Source organism: Polypterus senegalus, chromosome 16 (assembly GCF_016835505.1).
Source record: "Polypterus senegalus isolate Bchr_013 chromosome 16, ASM1683550v1, whole genome shotgun sequence".
NCBI lineage: Eukaryota > Metazoa > Chordata > Cladistia > Polypteriformes > Polypteridae > Polypterus > Polypterus senegalus.
The window spans coordinates 3,180,625-3,198,479 of NC_053169.1; the positions used below are offsets into that span (position 1 = coordinate 3,180,625).

At 39.5% G+C, this 17,855-nt stretch overlaps 1 protein-coding gene across 2 annotated transcripts in view; it reads left to right on the plus strand.

Moving 5' to 3' along the window:
• The first annotated feature begins 8,618 nt into the window (after positions 1 to 8,618).
• LOC120516276 (double-strand-break repair protein rad21 homolog) overlaps positions 8,619 to 17,855 on the plus strand; it is a 34,045-nt gene continuing 24,808 nt past the window's right edge. For both annotated transcript variants that reach the window (XM_039737836.1, XM_039737833.1), the window contains exon 1: positions 8,619 to 8,734. The gene's annotated coding sequence lies outside the window, so the exon portion shown is untranslated. The remainder of the gene's footprint in view (positions 8,735 to 17,855) is intronic.

The window sequence follows — 17,855 nt, forward strand, 5'->3', positions numbered from 1 at the left end:
GCATGTGGCCGTGATATCTCTGCCAATGAGCAGCTACCCTCTAAAACTCACGTAGCTGTGATGTCTCTCTCTCTCTCAAAAACGTCAAACGTTACTTCTTAACAATCTCCAGTTGATAATGTCTGCTGAACAAACAGGTATCGCTAGCTAAATGGAGGCAAGGTGCGCTCCAACACGTGGCGATAGGTAGAGCAACTCAAATGGAGGCTGGCGCGTGAGTGAGGGGGGCTCCACCCAACTCCCCACTCCTGAGGTCCTGCCTCAGGAGACACACAGTGGGACGAGGGGAGGGGGTCCCCTCGTCCCAATGTGTGTCTCTTGGATTTGCGCACATAAATCAGTACCTCAAGTGAACTATGATACTTAGCGTGATGAGAGAATGTTCGAGCAAATGATAAAAAAAAAACCCGATCTAAATCCGTTAAGTAATTGTCTCGTGAAAAACGGACAGACATACAGACAGACAGGTGTTAGATTGTACGTGTACTAGCCGTATCCCGCGGCTTCAACAGCGTAGTAGTGAAACAGGACAGCGAGGAGGGCCCTGCCCAGCTCCCTACTCCTGACATCACGCTTCCTCCTCCCCTTGGCCCACAGCCTCCGTCTCAGATCCGTGTGAATATATCACTCCTGCAAGTGAACTACGATTCTTAGCGCAATGAGAGAAGTCGCAAAATCAACCGGACTGTTCAAGCAAATTATAGAAATAAGCCCAATCTAAATCCGTGAAGTAGTTCTCTCATTCGCTAGCTAAGCGGAGGTAAGGAACGCCCTGAGGTTGGGACGTGAGTGAGGAGGCCCCGCCCCCCCACCCTTTCTCCCTTGGATTTGCGCAAATAAATCAGTACCGCAAGCAAACTCTGATACTTAGCGCAATGAGAGAAGTCACAAAATCAACCGGAATGTTCAAGCAAATTGTAGAAAAAAACCCGATCTAAATCCGTTAAGCAGTCCTCTGGTGAAAAGTGGACAGACAGACAGACAAACGTTGGATTTTATATATAGAGAGATTAGAACATTACAACAGTCTAAATGAGATCAGGCTATTTAGGCCATCAAAGCTGAATAGTAATAATAAAAATTCTTTACATTTACTGTATATAGCATATTTCTCGCTAAGCAAAGCGCTTGACATAGTGAGTGGGGAGCCACATCAGCAATAAACTAATATGCAGCATTAGTGACTACAGTTTGTGGTCTCACACTTATAAGCCTTTAATTGGTAGGATTTTCTTTCTTATTGTGTTACACAATTACTTTATGTTCTATTTTGTTGCTACTGGAGCAGGTAAATTCCCCCTTTCGGGAATAATAAGTTACACCTGCAACACGTACTGTTCCTATCTGTCTGTATGTATTTAGTGCACTTGACTTGTAACATGCATGGTGGGTGAAGGGGTGGGACGCTCTCCATCAGACCCCACACTTGGAATGACCCACTGACACTTTAGTTTTCCCTCACAGGCTTCTTTCAGCTTCCACCTGCTTGACAGACAGAAGAGTCCTCCTCCAGTCTCTCTTCATCATCCTCTGTCTTCAGTATCTGAGCTCCATGCGCTTTTTTGTTGCACAACTAAGGCATTCCTGGACATTGTGAACAAGTGCTATGACAATTCCTAGCTTAGTGCCCCCTCTTATGGTAAGAGCCGCAAACAGCATCAGTAAACTTGACAACTGGTAAAATCTCATTATGTTGGCATCATGGCGGCTCTTTCAAAAGGGTTCAGTTCCTCCCCCGTCCCTAGGAGTCATCTTCAGACAACTTTATGCCCAGTTTTAATGTCAGATTTGGTTCCAAAATCCACAACCTTTTAACAGGGCTGTCTTAACGTATGGGCACAATGGGCACTGGCTGGGGGCCCCAGGAGCATAGGAGCCCACAATGTTTCTGTTTTGCTTTCTAAACAGGGTGCCCAGCGCACTACTTTGCGTGGGGGCCTATGATGCTGTTAAGACGGCCCCACCTTTTAATGTAGTTGTGGCTTATTCTGCGCTCCGCTCGATTCTGCCCATGATCATGTCCTCTGTGATGTGGTCAGTTACATTTTAATATTTTTGTACATGGTCCTGCATGGTTTCTTATGATCTTGTGTTTTGAAACTTGTGTTTATTTTAGAGTTTCATGCATATTCTCAAAGTCGTTAATTTATTTACGTTTTTCCGCAAAGCCATTTTGGTTTTCCTTGGGCGGTGCCATTTTAGATGAATTGTATCAACTGTTTCCATGGATGTCATCAAAGTGCCAAAAGGTAGCTTCAGAGCCTTTCCCCAGTATTTGCGTGCGTCTGAACATCTCTTGACTGGCACTCCCTCCATCGAGCGAATTCCCATAAGGCTTGCTTCTCAGACTCTATCATTTCGAGGCGTCTTGCTCACCTCCTGTCTGCTTTTATGACGACTCTTAGCCTGCTTGTCACTAATTGATTTTCTATAACTGGCAGTGACACATGCTTGCTTACCTTTATTTCTCCTTGTATGTCTCACACTTGCATTTTCTCTTTCGATCGCATCACCAAAGCAACAGAGTGTAATTGTAGCCCCCAATTCCTATGAGGTCAGTCACGTTGTGCCCCAACATCATGAAATACCCACAACATCAGTCATGAAATGCCCAAAGCCAAACTGACCAATCACACCAAAGCCAAACTGACCAATCTGATTGCTCACTGCGACGGGACGCACACACAATACAATACAATACAATACAGTTTATTTTTGTATAGCCCAAAATCACACACAGAGCTTAGTGTTTTATGACATAGTAGATAAATCTGTATGTGACTTAAATTATTAGCATGTATACAAGAATATGCCTCAATATGAAAAAGAAAATAAAGTATAATGGAAAAAAAAAGGAAAAACATAATTACAGAAAAGCTGCATTATAGGAGAACATGCACTAGAACACTACAGCAGGCTGTCTGGACCACCTGTATTACCTTGAAAGTCTCCATATAAGCGTTATAAAAACTGCATCACATAACAATGTTAAAAGCATGTATATAGTTTAAAAAAATCATACAAAAGTTCAAATGTAATTATATGTAAGGAATAGCAAGCAGGTCCTCCAACTTATAGGGAAAACTCGGGGGTTGGTGGCAGGATTGGCATTCCAGCCACTGTAAAAAACCGTCACACTGCTCCAGTGTGGTGCTGAGGTGTCACCCGCTGCACTCGGGTCCCAATCGAGGTGGTTTGTTGTGTGATGGGGGCGGCAACACGCTATCAGTGCATAGCACCCAACCTCTCTCAATAACAAACCAACTTGACTTAATAAGCAACCACCAGCAAAAAATTGACTGCTGCTGCTAATGTGTTACAAGACCACTAGGTGTCTCTCTAAAGTTGAAATTCACTGATCTGAAACTGCATGGCATGGACTTTGGCAGATTACAGTTTGCACAGGGGGCAGTGCTAGGCTGGCGTATTGAGACACCTTACAATCAAAATGAGTGCATTCATTTTTTTTTTTTCATCTGTAACAAAGGTGCTATATTGCGCCCGACCCGACGCAGACTGGACACAGGAGGCACGTATAAAATCAAAAGACTTTTTATTTCTCTTCACCTATGGGGTACGTCTTCCCCGTAATCCCCACAGGCACAACACAGTCCCAAATAACACACAGAAGTAAATCACCACACTCCTGTCTTCTACCACCACTCCTCCAAGCTTTGTCCACCTTCCACCCAACTCTGGCTGCTGAGTGGTGGTCGCCGGCTCCTTTTATTAGGTATCCGGAAGTGCTCCAGGTGATTGATTGTCGACATCTGGCTGCACTTCCGGGTGTGGCGAAACCAGTGCCCAAAAGGGGCCAGCAGCTCCTGCTGCAGCACCTGTGGAACCCAACAGGGCTGCACCAAACTCCAACCCCCATGAAGCCCTGGGGGAGTCTGAGGCACTGCTGCAACCCAGGGATGCTGCCATCTAGCGTCCAGGGGGAGATGTTGTGTTTCCTATGCTTGCTCCCCTGGTATATATGCTGTAGGGGCGTCCCAGCCGGGCATGGGCCCCAGCCATCCATCACACGTCTAATGTGAGATGTCATCTGCTGCTCAGAATAAGACAATGCATCTAATTAGATGGTGGCTGCCATTTTATGGTGAAGTAAAGGTATCTCTCCGTTATGTGTGCAGTGCCCGCAGCCTTGGCATCTTCTTCAACATTGGCATCAATAGTCATGAATGGGATGGCTAGCAATGAGCACAAATAAACAAATAAGGCTGATCCATCAAAATTGCTTAGTGCAGTTTATTTGAGAATAAAACAAGGCAGCGTCCAGCACATGAATAATTAAAGTGCAGTACAGCTGAAAGTTCTTCAGGAATAAGAGGTAGTGCATTCGTGGAGATAGAAACCATCAAGAAATAAATTCTTTAAATAAGTTAAAATCCAGTCTTTCAGTCATAGTGCCAAACCATCCACTCAGGAAACTTGAACAGGATGCCACAGTGAAGTTCACTGTAGTTCTGTGGCCCAGAGCCCTACTGCCATAACGCCACTCCCAGACAAAGACCACAGCAACTTCCCTCTCACTGCCGCCACAGCTCCACTGCCACAAGACCTCGCATCCCTTTCTTTACTCTCTGCCACCTCTGTCAATACCTGCAAAAGAAAAACTCGGGTTCTAGCAGCAAACATCTCATCCTATCTGCTCTCAAAAGACTCAAAATCAGAATCCACCCCTCTGCTGCTCCAGGAACCTGTTTCCAAGGCTTGGTTCTTCTCCAACAAGAATGGTACAATGAAAATTTTAACACTGAGGTTTATGTTTATTACTTAGATTTCAACCCATTAGCTGGAATGTATAGTATTTTGTAATGCAAATAGTAACAAAATGTATTGCATTTGTCATTCCAACAGAAGGTGCATCATAACATCATAACAAATCCCATAACAAATGGTATATATTAGAGACCTATGCTTTGCATGGTGCACTTTAAACGTTAATGCTGAGGTCTACATTAATTACTTAGTCTTCAGCCTGTCTTAGACAGACAGCACGGCTAGTTGGAATATATTTTGTAATGCATGTAGTAATAGAATATATTGTATTTTTCCTTCCAACAGATGGCACATCACATACATTAACATGGCTTTTTAGCAAATCGATAACAAAATGGCATATAACAGAGACATATCCATTGCCTGGTGCCTGGTACACATTAACATTCAGGTCTACATTGATTACTGAGATTTCACCCCATCTCAGATGGGCAGCACAGCTAGTTGGAATGTATTTTATTATGCATCTATACTAATAAAAGGCAAAGCCCTCACTCACTCATCACTAATTCTCCAACTTCCCGTGTACGTAAAAGGCTGAAATTTGGCAGGCTCATTCCTTACAGCTTACTTACAAAAGTTAGACAGGTTTCATTTCGAAATTCTACGCGTAATGGTCATAACTGGAACCTACTTACGTACATATATACGGCCATAGCCTGCAGCTCGGTCGCCGTGTGAGGCAGAGTTGCGTCCCACATCGTCACGCCTCCAACGTAATTGAGTGCCTGCCCATATAAGGCCGTCTGTCAGCAGCAATCCAATAGACACGCTGCCGCTAAATATTCGCGGGTGAAGGACTGTGCTTATGCAAACGAAGATGAGATGATCAGGGATAGACTAGTGTTTGGCACAAACTCAGCGAAAGTGCGAGAGAAACTTTTAAGTGCCAGGTCTTAGCTAACATTAAATAAAGCCGTGGGCTTCGCAAGATCGCACGACATAGCACAAGCACAGCTGAGAACTTTCGATGCATGTACTCCGAGTGGCTCACGTGAACTGACTGTGAACGCAGTACGTAGAAATCAAGCAAGAGCTCCAAAGAGCGCTGAACAAAAAAACGCATTACACAATTGAGAAGGCAGCAAAAGAATATGAAGCGAGTGACGCATACAAGCATATTCATAAGTGCAGCTACAGCGGAAACAAAGTACACGGTGGAAAAAGTCAATATCCAGCTAAAGGAAGAGAGTGTAAAAAATGTGGTAAATTGCACCACTTCGCTAAAGTTTGCAGGACTGGGAAAGGTAAACCCGTGCATGCAGTGAGTGATGTCTCAGATAAAGAGGAAGACGAGCTGCTTATTGATGCAGTAGGAAAGGAACAACCCTCTGAATCTGAACAAGCCTTTGTAGACACATCAATAGGAAAGCAAGGTGTAAAGCTTAAGTTTATTAAATTACGTTCATAGACACGCTCCTGCTAAATATTCGCAGGCAAATCCACAACTTAATACCGGGAATGCCTGTTAAACATCTTAGATTCATGAGTACCAATTTGGGTAGTGAACACTTCGATGAATGAAACTTGTTATCTTTACAACGGTTGACAACGAAGATGAGATGGTCAGGGATAGACTAGACAAACACGGAATGTAACTTGAACACGACACATCCTCCAAATATGAACCTGGTTGAAAGAAATAATGATAATCAAATCCTTGATGACAGCAACACTCATAACAGTGACAAAACAATTACATTGACAATCATGTTACATTATTTTTAAAATGTTTCCTTTTCTTTTTCATAAACTTCTTTAACACACTACTTCTCCACTGCGGAGCGCGGGTATTTTGCTAGTGTAGTAATAAAATGCATTGCATTTGTCATTCCAACATATTGTGCATCAGAAACAATAATATTGCTTTATGAATCCCATACCAAATGGCATATAACAGTTATATGCATTGCATGGTGCCTGCAGACATTAATGAGGAGGTCTATATTGATTATTTAGATTTCAACCCATTTTAGGTGGGCAGCACAGATAGTTGGAATATATTTTCTAATGCAAGCAGTAATAAAATGTATTGTGTTTTTCATTCCAACAGATGGCACCTCACATACATTAATATTGTTTTTTTGCGAATCCATAACAAAATGGCAAATAACAGAGACATATCCATTACTTGGTTCCCTGCAAACATTAACATTGAGGTCTACATTGATTACTGAGATTTCAACCCATCTTAGACAGGCAGCACAGCTAGTTGGAATGTATTTTGTAAAGCATGTAGTAATAAAATGCATTGCATTTGTCATTCCAACATATTGTGCATCAGAAATAATAATATTGCTTTATGAATCCCATACCAAATGGCATATAACAGTTATATGCATTGTATGGTGCCTGCAGACATTAATGAGGAGGTCTATATTGATTATTTAGATTTCAACCCATTTTAGGTGGGCAGCACAGATAGTTGGAATATATTTTCTAATGCAAGCAGTAATAAAATGTATTGTGTTTTTCATTCCAACAGATGGCACCTCACATACATTAATATTGTTTTTTTGCGAATCCATAACAAAATGGCAAATAACAGAGACATATCCATTACTTGGTTCCCTGCAAACATTAACATTGAGGTCTACATTGATTACTGAGATTTCAACCCATCTTAGACAGGCAGCACAGCTAGTTGGAATGTATTTTGTAAAGCATGTAGTAATAAAATGCATTGCATTTGTCATTCCAACACATTGTGCATCAGAAACAATATTATTGTTTATGAATCCCATATCAAATGGTATATAACAGTTATATGCATTGCATGGTGCCTGCAAACGTTAATGATGAGGTCGACATTGATTATTTAGATTTCAACCCATTTTAGGTGGGCAGCATAGCTAGATGGAATGTATTTTGTAATGCATGTAATACAATGCACTGCATTTGTCATTTCAACAGATACCACAACACAAACATATTACAAATATTTGTGATTTGCCATCTTTTGCAATGACTAATGCAATGCATGTATGTCTGTTATATGCCACTTGATAGGGGATTTGTAAAAGCAGAGTTACAGTTTGTGATGCGGCATCTGTTGGAATGAAAAAGACATAACAACTGGACAAACACAGATACACCCATTTATTAAAGTGCACTCATAAAATTTTACACTCAGCCCTGTAAGAGACTGAGAACAAGTGATGCTGGTTTCGATGTGCTGAGTCAATGAAAGTACTCTTGCAGCACAGCACTGAATCAACTGGGGTAATGACAAAAGATGACAGAAGGGCCACCTGCCAGTAGGACGTTTCAGTAGCCCATAACTCAATCAAGTGTGTAGAAGTCTAAAGAGGGAATTGCATTGAAAATTAAAGATGTGAACTTGATCATCAGACTTTCTTTTCATAGTAAGACAGATGCATTTTTGAACACCGCCCGTTTTGTGTCTCTTTCAGCTACGTGTTTTCATAAATCATTATAGAAAACAGCGTTTTCGCGCACGCTTAGTTCAGCTCAGCCTTGCTTAATTCATGAGACACAGTAACCTCGGGCTGAATGCGGTAAGGCTGCTTATAAATTACCTGCAATATCGTCACCAATTCTTGAACCAGCGCGCCCTCCTCTCTGTCTTTCTTTCTTTCTTTCTTTCTTTCTTCCGAAGAGTGTCAAGGCGAGGTGAGCGAGCGCGAACCCGAGCCCCTCCCTTTTGTTTGGGTGTTTCGCCCATCAATCATCTGACAAGCTCCTCCCCATGAGGGCTCGGATTTTGACTGTAAACATCCTGTGGATTTTTGAAAGTGCCGTTGGGCGGGAGGAAGAGCAGTGCGCGAGTGGAGGGAGGAGGAGGAGGAGGAGGAGGGCTTACAAAAAAAAAAAAAAAGCTGGCGCCATCTTGTTTGTTTTAGTGGATCAGAGCGAAGGAGGAGGGGTAGGAAAGCTGGATTGAGGAAAAAAGACCGCCAGAAACATCGGTGCATTTTACAAATAACAGGTAAGCTATACTTTTAAACACGGTGGGCTCGTTTGGATCCTTTCGTTATTACTGTTACCGCTAAGCAGCATTCCGTAGCGCTGTTAGCCGTGCATAGACTTGAGCTATCAAGTTGTACGTCTCTTTTCCCTCCTCAGGCGCACGGTGGTTTGTGACATGTTGAGAGGTGTACGTGCGCTCATGGCGTTTGTGGCTTGCAGTTTAATTGACTGGGGAATTGCGTTTATTTATGTATTTTTTGTCGTGCCATTGCGGGCTTTTTCTTAGCCTAGATTATTTAGCCGTTACGCGCCCTTCTTCGCATAGGCCTCGCCGGCGGGCCTCCCTTTGCATGTTCGCTTTACTTTGGGCAGGAATTCACACTGAATTTCTTTTCACTCGAGCGAGTGGAAAACAGGATTGAATGTGCAAGACATCACCTTAGCGAAGCAATTTCTGTAACAAGTGGAGAAACTGGCCAACTGGAAAACACAGTAGATGTTTTCATCAAGTAGTGATGCTGGCTTCATTCGCTTTTGCCGGTGTGTAGGATAGGAAAATCCCAGGCGCTGGCCTGTTGAAGCATTTGGCGGAGCTGCCGGCTTGGAGACCTGGGTGTGGAGTTACTTGCAGTCGGATTACCTGCTTAATTATCTGTCAAAATAGACGTAAAGTAAAAAACCAAAAGATGGGCTCAGGAGGCCACCATAAGTGAATAGAATGAATGCTCATGGGACAGAACTTATGTTTGAACCAAAGGTAGTCTCGGTGTCGCTCCCCTCTGGTGTTCACACGTTTGCAGTGTGTGTTTGTGTCACAAGTGGCAGATTGAGTTGCAGGGCGGAGGCGCTTTGGCGGCTGAATTGAAATTTCTTTTGAGTCGACACTTCATCTCTCCGCTCCACAGAAGACCCGGTTGTCATTTTACTCTTCGAGACCACCGTTTTCTTACGATCTCTTTATGTTTTGGCGGTGTTCCTGTCCGATAGTGAAATATGTTCAAATCTGAATTTAATGAGAGTTGTTGGGCACAAATCGTCGAGAGCGGAGGGATCTTGGACTCGCATTTCTGGTAGAAAACCCGATCACTTCCTTCGATGTCGCTTATTCTCGAAATTTAAGATATTACGTGCAAAGGCTTGGCAGTCTGTTTTACCCTCCGTGTCATTTCGATCTAACTAGTTTACGGATCAGGGGTCATTTAGTCCATCATCTAACGTCGTATGGTGATTTAATCTGTATCCGCACTCCGTCACACATTTGATAAGTTTTGGGAATTAATTAAATCCTGTTTCTTGCCTGTTGATTCTTGGGCTTCCATGTCTTAACTGACTTTACTGATTGATGTGCATTCCACAGGTGCACAGTAAAAACCTGTTCATAGGGTTAAACCATATCAGGATTATTTGTCACACATTGTTTTAGGTTTACAACATTAAAAAAATTAAATATTGCTATCTCGCAGCCATAGCTTAAGTGAACATACTTCGATTTGCCAGTCAGCATGTATGAATCGTACTTAGTCAGTCATGTTGTTTAAGTGGATTTTGAATGTCTTATTGGGGCAGTTTGTCTGTTCCATTGGCTAACCACACAAGCTTTGTGAAGTGAGTGGTCACCATTTATTTGTAAAATTACTTGCTTTTTATTAAGGTTTCCATGCTGAACATGTATTTCATGCTTGTATGACATTATGAAAAACCTCTGGTGTTCACACATTTGGTGTGTGTGTGGCACAGGTGGCATATTGAATTTCAGGGTGGAGGCTCTTTGGCAGCTGAATTGAAATTTCTTTTGATTCGGTGCTTCACCTCAAGTCTCATAAGACTCGGTTGTCATGTTGCTGGTGTGGTTCAGGGTCACAGTGTTTGTAAGATCTCACATGTTCTGATAGTTTTCTTGGCTGGTGTTGAAATATACCTTGGATGGAAATTGTTGGGTTCAAAATAATTAAAGTGAAGATATTTTGGACAATGATTTCTGACTGAAATCCCGATCAGTCCGTTTGTTGACGGGAGTTCTCACCATTTTGAAAATTTCAAGCAAATATGAAAAGGCTCCGCTTTGTGGTTTACTGATCTCATCTTTCAGTCTAAACTAGTGTTTCCCAACCTTGGTCCTGGGGACCCACTGTGCCTGCAGGTGTCTGTTAAACCAGATTCCTAATCGGCGACAGCACCTGATAACAGCTTTTTTTTTTTTTCTTATTCTACATTCAGAAAAGCACAAGAGAATGATTTTTATATTTATAAGACATTTAGAAATATTTGTTTTTGCTATAGGTTTAAATGCTTCAGTCTCTTTTTTTGATTTCATTGTATTTTGCCCTTTCTCTGTGCAGTTTCCCCCATGCGTTTGTATCTTATTAATGACAATTAAAAACGAGCAGAGCAGACATCCAGGCAAACCACACCGAATAATCAAAGGCTGCAACTACCAGCATTAGATCCACTGATTAGAAAATAATGGAACACCTAGAAAAGTAGGATGAAAATATTGTTAAAAAGAAAAATACATTATTCCCAAAAACTACTTGGTACATTTTAATTTATATATATGTATACATTTTTATTTTTATTTCTCCTTATACAATTTCTCGTATTAGGAATTTGTTACTTTTCGCATACCCCTTGGGGTCAGAGCGCAGGGTCAGCCATTGTACAGCGCCCCTGGAGCAACTGAAGGTTAAGGGCCTTGCTGAAGGGCCCAGCAGAGTAGGATCTCTTTTGGCAGCAATGGGGATTCGAACCGACAACCTTCGAGATCCTTAGCCTCAGAGACATATATAATATATTAACCAAACTTAGTTTTCTAATTCCTATTTATTTCCCAAAACACAGAACTTGGGAAATAACACTTCATTTAATTAGCCAAGGAGTCCAATTAAAACAGAAGCTGGTTGGAACAAAAACCTGCAGCCACAGGGGGTCCACAGGAGGTCCACAGGACCAAGGTTGGGAAACACTGGGCTAAACAGTTTATAGGCCAGAGGTAATTTTGGTTGAATTAAAGGACATCTACCGTTGTGTCGTGGTTTAATCTATATGCTTAAACATTCCATCACAGTTTTAATTTTTTTTGACCAATAAATACATTCTCTTGGCTGTTGATACTTGAGGTTTTCATCCCTTACTAGTTTTACTGACTCATCTGCATTCTATTTTATGTAATGCCTTAGCTTGTTTTTAGATAGATAGGCTTTTATTTGCTACAAGTACATCAGTGTAAGGTTGGACTGGTTTCAGAACACTGAGGAAATAGAAAAGAAAGGGCAGAGCTGACATTCTTTATTCTTAGGAGACTCTGTTCCTTGAAAGGATAAGTTTGGTGTTTTTCCAAGACTAAGTTACTTCTTCACAATTGTGGTGTGTATATATGTTACCTCAGAAAAATGTGTTCTGAAATGAAGCATTTTTTTAATACATTTAAAAATATTTCCTTGATTGGATTTGCAGGGTAATAGATGAATGAAAAGCCTTAACTTACCAAATACGTCCCATTTTTCAAGCAATGGCTGTAATCAAGTATAAATATCTGTGTCCTGAGATTCCACACGTGTTGCAAAATGGTATATCCATGTTTTAAGAAGGTAAAAGTCATCTGACTGTGTTCTGATTTATGTAATTCCTTATTTAAACAGTAATTTTGTGGTTCTCTGTCTTGGTTTCAAAATAACTAGACTCAGACATGGGTTCAAACAACACAAAGTAACAAAAGGTAACTTTTTTGTCACATGAATCAATATAGGAGAATTGTACAGCATTTTTCATTACAAATTCAAGTATCTAATTAGACTGTATCATTCAAAGATTTTAAGTAATATACAATTAAAATTTATAGTAGACATACATTTACACTATGTATACAAGCTGGGTACGTCTCCCCTAAAAGGTTGAACTGTACAATTTTTTGCTTTGCTTCAGGAATTTGTCTTTTAAGGGTCTGGTAGTATTTGGCAAGCACAGCGAGACTATGAGAGTAAAGTTTTAGTTGAAAGTATTAGTTTAGTTGCAGTGGAGTAAGTAGACTGTCGTGTGCAAAGGCGTATCGCTTGCAAATTTTGTAAGAAGTGTTGGATATTTGTCACCGGGAATACCATAAAAAAAAAATGGAAAAACAAGATTATGCTTAAAGAAGAATCTATTGAAAGGAAAGAGTTGGCCTCTGGTTAGGAAATTAGATGGACTGAAGATGAACAGTTACTGTGTACCTCAAGGGTAGGTTGGAGATATCCAGAGCTAGTAGTAACCCTTAGAGACATATTTAGCAGCGCCATTGCAATGGATATATTTTAAAATGTGCACCGTGTTGGTCTATAGATAATGTGTTTGCATTTTTATACGTTTTAAGTTAATAGTGTATCTATGCTCATGGTTTGCTTAATACACTACGGTATATTTTGTCTATATTTGTGCTTTGCTGTGTGTTGCATCTTTAAATTGTTACATGCACATGACTGTTGATTTTAGTATTAATAGTGTTTCTTGCAGAAAAGCTGGTCTTTCAGCTTTGGTGCTCTCTCAGTTCTAATTTCATAGAGAGCAGCTTTATAAAGGATGAGGTGGCACAACAATCATACATGCAAATCGGTTTTACTACAGTATGTAAGAGATAAGAATCATTTAGTGTCCCTGAGGCTATAGATGGTGAGCAGAAGAAAATTGTCTAGGTTTGGTTAAATGTAGGGGTCAACATCTTATTATAATTTTGATCGAGCAACAAACATAGAAATCTTCTGGACTATAGTTGTCAAAAATTGCTAGATTTTCAGCAATTTTAATATACCTTTTTGCAGCTTAGCTGAAAAAACCCCCCAAAATTTCCAAGTATGCAAATATGACTGTGACATCTGTAAGGCTGATATGTGATTTATCGCTTTATTTGAACTAAATGTTGGAGTATCTCATCCCTAGTTGCCAGCAGACCAACATAGCAGCTTATTTGCAGGGGCTTCATTTTTTATTTATACAATATTAAATTGATTAAAAAATATGTATTTTATTTAATTTACATTAAGTGTTATTGTATAGTCTTAGAACTGGCTAGCTCACTCTGTAGAAAATTGTGTAAAAGGAGTGATTTAATGGATGTGTAGCTTGTGCATTTAAAGAGTGCTGAAAATAAAAATATATATATATATATATATATATACACACACATATACACATACATACATATACACTCTGACGGTCAAATGTTTTAGAATACCTCAGTTTTTTACTTTCTATGGAAATGCATGCAGTTTCTTAATGTTTCATTAAATCAAGGCATAGAACCAATAAACAATGGCAAGTAAAAAAAAAAAAAAGTCATTAAGTGTACAAAAGTTTATTCAAAATTTAATTAATCAAAATAGCCTGCACCTTTTGCTGATCTAACAGCCAAACTGTGGTTACCCTTTTGATTCAGAATGCAAGTCACCAGCTCTGTGCTGCACCTATCATTGAAGCTGGTGACCCTGTTCCAATCAGCTGGACACTGACACTTTGATTTTTTTGCAGTTTCTGTAAATGAAAGTCCTACACTTCTCACCGTGGTAATGCTTTGTTTCATTTGTTAATTGCCATTTTCTTGCCATTATCACTGGACTATTGTTCAAGAAGTGCTTTAGCAGGTATAGTAAAACGGTCTATTCCAACTCTGCTTTAAGGTGGTGGGGGGTTAAGTATTCAGCTGAAGTTTGGACACCTGTGTAAATTGTTTGCTTCAACTTGCAAGGCTGCATTTACTTTATTTGTTGCAGAGCATCAGTAGGTTGTAACCTATTAGTTGTTCCCTGAAGAAGGTCCATTTGTAATATTCTGAAATGTACTTTTTTTTTCCAATTTTCACTAAACTTTAAATTTTAAAGCTCTGACAGTTTACTGACTAATTGTCACCATTTTAAGTAATTTGTTGCATTTCAAATGATTACATTTGAATAAAAATGGGACAACCGGAGGTGTTTTAAGACTTTTAGACTGGTACGGTGTGTGTGTCTATGCATATGTATATGTGTGTGTGTTTGTGCATTTGTGTGTATATACATATACTTGTCTTAATGACAATAGTGGGAAATCCAGAGTTTTAATTGTTGTGTTTGAAAGGAATGATGGGTGCCATTTTGTCACATTCAAACTTGAACATCATTTACTGTAGCAGTCTTGCCTGGTGTAAAAGTGGTTGTTTAGATTGTAAGAGAATTGGCTCAAACTGCGGTTACCTGGCCTATTCTTTTTTGTATTTTTTTCGTACTTCTGTGAGACGTAGCACACCCAATATCTAACTTACCCAGGCTAATGTTTTGATTGGGGGACGCTTGTTATGATTTGGATAGAAGTGTTAGTGCCAGAATTTCCCTAGAAGTCCACAGTAGAGCTTCTATGTAGAGAGCAAGGATGTTCTGTTAAATGGCTAGTTTGTATTTTTTTTTTTTTATGCTGGAAGAAGTGTAGAATAAGTAGCAAGTTTGTGATAAGTGTGGCTAAAAGATTTTACTTCATTAATTTCTCATTTAAACAAAAGAAAAACCATTGAAAATATATGAATTGCACGTACTTTGACGCTGCAACCTGGTGTCCTTTTAATTGGTATATTCATACAGTGTATTTGGTTGAGGAAGTTGAAATGATGGCAAGATCAGTTGTCTTTAATACAGGGCCTTTGCATTGGCCTGATAAAGGAATAAAGGCTTCACATTCATCCTCTGACAGTTGTGAGCACGGCTGAGTTGTTCCAGTGATCTGTCCATTTTAGGGTTTTGGGAGCAAGTGCCTATCCCAGTTGCACTGGACATCACAGAAACCAACCTTGGATAGGCCTCCACCCTTGCATATCTGAATTGGCAGGAAAATGAGCATTTATGTTCATTCTAAAGCTTTCACATTGAATAGACATTTCTGTGGCTCAGCTTGTAATGAATTGCGTGGCACATCTCTGGCATAAAATGACATGTAGTGCATTAATGATACTACAAAAGCAATAAGATGCTAAAACAGCATGCTTCATTATTGTAACCAATTGGAACAAATTATTATAGCTTCCAAAACCCAATAAACAATTAATGTTTATCAGGATCACAACCAAAATGTGACAAGTATAGCGAAAGTACATGCAACACACATTTGATTGGAGCAGAACTGAATCGGATGCAGTTACCAGCTGAAAGTTATTCCTGAAGTTAAACTCTGTCCACTTCAGTGGTTAATTCTGGATTGCTTCACAGGAATAAGCAGTTGAACACAGCAGAGCGTAGTCTGTTTTACAGAAATTCTGAAACATTGATTTGACAAATTTGATTTCACAAAGAGAGCATTAAATTTAGGGCAAATATAAAAACATATAACTGTTTTTAACTCTTCACTAATGGTTAACAACAGGCGGCTGTCTACTCTTGTACACTAAAATATAGAAATCTCACATTGGCACATTTCCCAGCCTGACAAAACGATCTTTACAGAGCTGTGTAAATCAAAATATCCTATTCATAAAGCTCTGATATGTTTACTTTTTTAGTTTTAAAATTTTTTAAATTTTGAGCAGTATTAAGTGTTCAGTTGTAGCACAGAAAATTTCAGAATAGATTTACCACGTGCAGATGGTAAGAAAAATTGTCATCCTCAAATAGTCTTTTACAAGCCAATAAAAAATAAACCTCCTCTTTGTCAATGATTTGTTGTTCAGGAATACCATGAAATTACCAATATGATTTTTTCAGTCATGAAGAGCATTTTTTTTTTTATTCATTAAGCTTGTTTGTTGTCATAACCATACTTGAAAACTTTTGCTGCTTGGAAGTGGACATAGTGTTTGTGTGTTAACTGTAGGTAGTCAAGGCACTGCAGTAGTTACAGCATCTTAATAGCAAACAGGTTGTTTATTACCAGTTCTTTCTATCTGGAACTTTACATAAACATGACTAACATTATCAAAATCACTAGGAGTTCAGCAAATATTCAGTAATATTGTTAAGTTAAATATTTTTTAGAATTAAAAAATACTAATAACAGTAACCCATAATTTGGCAATTTTATAGTGAGAACCTCCGGATTCTTGACAGTTAGTGCTTTAAATTCATATGAAGTGAGAGTTGTGCTACTATGAAACTGACACGTTCTCTTAGTGAAATTTAGTTAATGTTGTAGCTGAGTTGCTGTGATGCAACCTTTTGGTATTGTATGGATTGCTGATTGTGTATTGCAGTCCTTCTAATAAAACATTTTTCATATATTGTCCTCATTGATTCTTTTTAAAATAAATTGCATTGTTTTTGGTAGACTGCAGACTAATTATTTGTTAGTGCTTATTGGAGCAGGCCCAATGGTTAACTTTATGCCTATGGTGCAGTGTTCTTTTTTTGGCCAAACAGAATTGCATTAAACTTATGTAAAATGTGAATCCATCTTTAGAAAGCCGCACGTACTGAAGCACTCGTTTATTTTCCTTTTGATTGTGTAGCATTGTGTCCGCTGGAGTCTGCAAACACAGTCAGTAGTGAGTGGCTATTGCATTCATTGATACAAGAGAGAGTTTCTCCTTGGTTGTTGGGAGATCAATCAGCTTACATTGAAACACAAGTGGCGAGATGGTTTGGAGAAGTGGGGTGAAGCAGAGGTTAAAACAGCACAGGGTAGAGAGAGCATCTTCTACATGTATAATAGTACTGCAGGATGTTTGTTTTTTCTCCATTTTAAAATGTTTGTGCCATGTTTTAGAAGTCATATTTCTTGTCTACATCAGTGATTAGTAAAATTTCCAGAATCTTAAAAGTTTCAGTGGAAGATACATTTAACATAAAATTGAAAAAATTACAACAACAACAACATTTATTTATATAGCACATTTTCATACAAACAGTAGCTCAAAGTGCTTTACATATTAAAGAATAGAAAAATGAAAGACACAATTATAAAACAAAATAAATCAACATTAATTAACATCGAATAAGAGTAAGGTTCAATGGCCAGGGGGGACAGAAAAAACAAAAAAACTCCAGACGGCTGGAGAAAAAATAAAAATGTGTGTACTTCCCAAGCCTTTTCCAGCAGAAGTTTGTTGTACAGCTTTGAAGCAAAATTCGGGCTAATGTTGGTGATGCACCATCTGTTGAAATGAAAAATGCAGTGCATTTTATTACTACATGCATTCCAGGAAGTGGTGCACT